The sequence below is a fragment of the Uranotaenia lowii genome, chromosome 2 (assembly GCF_029784155.1).
Source record: "Uranotaenia lowii strain MFRU-FL chromosome 2, ASM2978415v1, whole genome shotgun sequence".
NCBI classification, from domain to species: Eukaryota; Metazoa; Arthropoda; class Insecta; order Diptera; family Culicidae; genus Uranotaenia; species Uranotaenia lowii.
This window is the reverse complement of record NC_073692.1, coordinates 11,041,054-11,047,015: the sequence shown is the minus strand read 5'-3', so window position 1 is coordinate 11,047,015 and position 5,962 is coordinate 11,041,054. Positions and strand designations below refer to the sequence as shown.

Here is a 5,962-nt window from a genome sequence, read left to right as displayed (position 1 = left end):
AACAGCCAAAAGACGTTGTTCGGGCAAGAAAAAGAAATAAATCAGACACAAGTGCGAGTGGGGGGCCATCACAGTAGGCGTCTGTTTTGCTCCAACTGGGAGACGAGATGCTCCCCCACCAAAGAAGGCTGGGTGGAAAGTCTAGACGGAGCAACTTTTCTGTGGGCAAATCGTTTACCAACAAACAAACGCTGTTGTGCGTAAGCTTTGCCGGTCGGCCAGCCTGCTTGGATTTGAATCCAACAAAAGAGAGAAAAAAAATGGCGGAAAAATGGAAATTTGATCTTTGGAAAACGTGATAAAAATTTGAAATGCTAATTCGACGGCTTGCTCCACGTAGAATTTGACGAAAGCATTACAACTTAACAGTGAAATTATTCTACTTTGAGACGAGTTTTAAACGGCTTAAGAGGGTATAGGTGAATTACGTAAAGTGAAGTAGACATAACGTAAGATTTGGTTTTTGTTTGTTTCGGTTACTCTTTTTGTTGAGTTTACTCTTACAAAACATTTCGGTTAACTTTCAAATGACTGGGAACGGAAAAGCTACAGTTTTCCACAGCTAATCCAATCGCTAATGTAAAGTTCATCCCACAAATCTACCGAGGTATCTCTAATTTCTTGTATCAGATGTTATTTTGTTTGATAAGAAATTTCCTTAACAAGGTATTTAGTTTCATTGTTTGGTTTTTATTAAGGGGGGGATGGGGTCTAACGGGTAAAAAAAACACCATTTTCACGATTTTTTCTAGAGCTATCGTTCAAACAAATGTATTCAATTTTTTTTTGCATTATACAAAGCATTGTTAAAAGAACATTTAGTAATTTTTTCGTAGAAAAATATTGAAAAATGAGCCAGTGACGGAGCACTTTCGAGGATGCCTTTAAGAAAACAGGATTTGCGGTGGACACTGTATCTCAGCACAGAATCATCTGAGGTCAAAAAATCAGAGCAAAATATTTTTAATAGATGTTTTTCTGGACCCCAACGTTTTAATTTAACTTAAAATTTTTTTTATGAAATTTTTGTGGCTGTTTGAAGTTAAAACTACGATTTTTCACGCAAAAATCCGCCATTTTTCACCTGTAAAATCTCCCCAAAGTAAAAAAAACAAAAAAGAAAAACGTTGGGGTCTGGTATTTTATATGTAGAAAATATGTTTCAAATTTGAAAAGAATCGGATAAGTAGTTTTCAAATGACGATGTCCACGGACTTTAATAAAGTGCTTCCGAGAAAAATGCGTTTGAAGTTTCTGCTCTTGCTTTCTTTTTTTTTTTTTTGTTTCGATGATAGTCGTTTTAACATCTTTATGTCATTCGCGACTTATATCAACGATGAAGTTGGCGGACAAGTCATTGAAAAACTTATCCGGTACAACTGTTATCGATGTTTACTCTTGGGCTCGAACTCACGGACATCGGCTCAGAAAGCAACTGACTTGCCAACTGAGCTATATCACAAACCCTCTTGCTTTCTTGCAGTATTAGATAGGAGGAGATAAAGACCTATAATTTCTACAGTTTTGCTCCAATTGCTTTGAAAATTTGACACAACATTCTTGAAATGTTTTACAATAAGAAAATTAAAAAAAAAATCGATTTTTTGAAAGTGTTAGACCCTCCCCCCCCCCCCCCTTAAATAAACTTCGGGAAGCTCTATAGTAGGAACTTCCTACTAGGAAGAATACCATGTTTTGATGTTGATAATGCGTCATTGCCCTTGTAGCAAATTCTGTAATTCCTGTGCATTGAGCGTGGAGTTCGAGCCCAAGAGTAAACATCGAAATGCTCATTTCCAAGAAATAAAATTGTTCTATAAGAGACACCGTGGACATATGCTTGTTTACTTGCATAGAGTGATGTTAAAGTAGTTTTCGCCTAGAACTGTGTAGTTTTTGAGAAAAATTTTTTATTATGATTTATTGATATGCTCTCAATTTAGGCCTCTTGATTCCTAATTTTTGCTGTTTATTAGACTTTGTTTATTCTTGGGTCTATTAAGCTTTGTTTTGATTCAGAATAAATTCAAGGATATTTTTTTTCAGAATTTAAATTAACTATGTATTAGTACACGCAGAGCAAATTTGGTCTTTGAAACAAAACAAAATTTAATTTGAATCAAAAAATCTTTTTTTGATACGATCGGATTATTGTATTTTTAGACTTGGGTGAAATTTTTAAATTTAAACAAAGACATTTTTATTTGTCTACGAGTCAAAAGACTTTTTTTTTAAGTCCGCGTTTCCCTGTGCCCTTAAACAAATTTCGCTGCGTATAAATTCTAACTTTTTAATTTAAAAACTTATATTTTTGAAACATTTAACTCTGAAAGCGAGTCATCTGATCGTTTTGTTCAAATTTATGAATTTTAGAGTAACCTCGACCGTTACGAATTGTGACATAGGAGAGGGGGAGGTATGCTCATCGCTACGTAACGATTTTTCCTTCGAAAATGTTCATTCAGCTTTTTTTATGCCATGCAATTTTTGCAGGGGAATGATGAGCAAACCAAATTTGTGAAATTTGTTAAATTTGTAAGCTTTAAAACCGCAGCCGGTGGCGTAGAGGATAGCCTTCAAGTCTAGAGAAGCTTCTACGCCAGCGGGCATGAGATTGAATCCCGATCACGGCGTACGTAGAACACTTTCTGTGGGTTGGTGGTTTCAGCATTTGTAAGATACTAGCCATCATATTTTCGAAAGATGTACGCTTAGAGTTACAAAGCAAAAAAAAAAAAGTAAAGCTGGCCGATGTAATTTATGAAGATGTAAGCCAACTGATGTATTATTTTGGATAATCGTTATAGTATTACCTACATCTTTTCTATGTGCACCATGCAAGAAAGTTCTTTTGTGTAATATCATAACCAGCAGTGTAATATCGCATCGAGTAGTCATCGTTCATCCGAATTGACATTTGATTTGTTATACATATAAAAAAGTTGATGGAGGATTGCGAGGCTCACAAATATTTGTTTTTCTGGTGAGTATTATCAATTATATCTCAGAAAAAATAAGCAAAACCTTCGAACAAGGTCCGATTTTCTATTTTTCTTTCTAGAAAAATTTAGCTCAAAGACACCGGCGTGAATGAAAAAAAAAATAGATTTGAAACCATCCGGGTGAAAAGATGATAATTTTTTGCCGACCTGTTTATCCTCAATGTACTCATTTCCAATACATTCTTTCAGGAAGTAACTGTTACGGATGGAAAACACACACTGGCTGTTTCTTCCTAAGGATTGGGAACCTCGAACTGGCTCAAATCTTACTGCTACGGTGCCTTGGCGATTTTGCTTCGTTTTCGATGAAAAATTCCCAGTAAGGGATGGAAGTTCATACTGTTATCAAAAATTCAAGTGCAATATATTGACAGGATTTTCATAGTTCCAGCTCAGGTTCTGCTGGATTTGTGTGACACGGAAGCCTTTCTTCTAAAAGGTTTAGTGAACCCGCTCAGAGAGTATCAGGACAACCCATAAAGGGCAGTTCTCTCTAAAAATATGTGTTTTCAAATAAATTACCTGCCAAAATTTTAAATATAATTGCTCAGCTTTTATCTCATTAAATTTCGTGATCCTCATATTTTTGCAAATCCATATCTAAGATCGGAGTCTTTAATTTGACTTCCAAGTAAAAAACGGAAACAATTACCAAGTTTATGTAGAAAAAAGAAATTATCAAAACATTCAGGTACATTAGAAGATCTAAACTATCATCGTGCTCGAATTTGCCTACTGTCTTGTGATGTTATTTGTTTTACATCGTTTAGATGTAGTTCACAACCTACATAAAAATAATGTAATATTAGAGCCCTTTTGCGACTCAAGTTATGTGCACGTTTTTTGATGTAATATCGCAACACTTTTTTTGCTGTGTAGGAAAAAGGAATCTCTTCGAGGAAACATCAAGTTTCATTGAGATCCTGTATGTGTTAGTGTTCGTTTCAAAACAAAACATGATTTTAGCTGATTTATATATTTTCCTTTTATAAAGATTCTTAGAGAGACTTCCTAAGATCGGTATTGAACATTCATGAAATAACCGTTGGAAAACTGAATATAAAAATTCCAAAAACTCATTTTCACTTTATCGATTTAAAAAATGCAAGGTTTATCAATTCCGACGAATATTATTAAGTGAAGAATGTTTGCATAACAAGTTGTGCTTCTTGAGCAAAATAAATTAAATAAAGACCATCAGCTAAGCATCTCGGATAAAGACAATAAAGAAGTATTTACAGAGAGTAATCATTAAATCTGTTCAATGAAGTCTGGTCGAAATAGGTCAAAACAAGTATAAATGTATTGACAGTTGTCTGTGTCTTTCCAATTGACTTTGATTGATTTCTACCGGGTCGAAACAAATCCTGCGGCTGAGCTGGATCTGATTTGACTAGTTTCAACTTGTTTAATTGAACAACGACCTGACTAGTGCATTTGTGCATTTTTTAATGAACCCTTGTACAATTTGAAAATGTATATAATCAAATGAGGATCAAATCAGAAAAGTTTTTTTAGTCAGCATAATCAATTTATTTCTGTTTTTAATTCTTCAAAACGAATGAAAAACACTAGCGCATATTATTGCTAAATTTTTGTGATGTCCCCGCAGGATATTCCATCAAATTTAATTCTCTGAGGGATCACTTGTATGTAGGTTTACTTTTTCTCCATACAAACTTATTTTCATGCAGGTCAGCAGGGTAGGAATTCCAAAACTTTCTGGAGCCACTAAGAATTAGTTTCCTAAATTACTTGTTCAAAAAATGTTATTTCTAGAAATGATGTAGTATTAGGGTTTTTTGTTGCAATAATACATCAAAACGATGTTCACAATGCGAACACGTCGTGTGGTGTTATCAGAGGCCGGCAATTCTATTTCAACCGTATGGAGCACATCTCTCAGATTTCCCCTCAGATTTCTCCTTTTTTGACAGATTTAAGCTTTTTTCTTCAGTGCTCTCAAGACAAAAAAAAGCTTAAATCTGAGGAAAATAAGCTTAAAAACGGGATGCACCAATACTTATTTAAAAGATGTTGATCACACGATACATAGACAAATCGTGTAACGTTGCCGGGTCGTGGGTGTAATATTACAACTCTCTATTTGATATCGCATCAAATAGTCAATATTTTCCTCAATTGACGTCTAAATTTTTTATTCATTTCCAAAAGTTTTAAACGGATTATATGGAACTCAGCAGTATTTGTTTGGCTTGTAAGTACTACCAAAATCAATTTAATTTCTAAGCCAAACTATTACTTTGAGCTTCATTTTATTATTTCTTATTTTTAGAGAATTTGGTCCACTTGAATCAGCGGTAGATGATTTTATGATTTAAATCAGCCGGGTGATAAGGGGCGTATTTTATTTTATTCATCTTTCCTGTGAATTTTTCATTTATAGCTTCAAAAAAAAAAATGTGCTCTGGCTTGCAAAAAATGGAGTGGCTTAAACCAATCGATTTGGGAACAATAAAGCATAAGTGTACAGTGATAGTTCCAACATGAAGTCTGAATCCGAAAATTTATGATGATCCAGAGCAATATTCGGACAGCTCCAGCACGGAAGTCCTACTTCAAGATAAGGAGAAGGCTGTACAGAAAATGTTGATGAAAGTTTAATAAAGTCAGGCTTGGAGCTTTGTGTAGTGTACGTTATTTCAATAAATTCAAAATTAACAGATCAATTATATTAAATTTTGAATTGCTTTAAAGTTTATGGCTCAATTTGTTTTTTTTTATTGAATATCGACATAAATATATAAATAAATAAATAAATAAATAAATATATAATAAATAAATAAATAAATAAATAAATATTGACAATAAATATATCACACATTCTAAGGACTATCTTAAATGATAGCGTCTAGAACATTATTTCATATTTTGTCTACAATGTAACATTTATGGAATAGCTGATAAATCAAAAGAATGTAATTTTAGGTACCATTTGC

General features: G+C 33.6%; 1 long non-coding RNA gene across 1 annotated transcript; it reads left to right on the top strand.

Moving 5' to 3' along the window:
- Positions 1-2,932: 2,932 nt before the first annotated feature.
- LOC129744237 (uncharacterized) lies at positions 2,933-3,497 on the top strand. The gene is made up of 3 exons (XR_008736861.1): positions 2,933-2,983; positions 3,062-3,122; positions 3,192-3,497. It is a non-coding gene; the product is annotated as an uncharacterized LOC129744237 (long non-coding RNA).
- Positions 3,498-5,962: the final 2,465 nt, after the last annotated feature.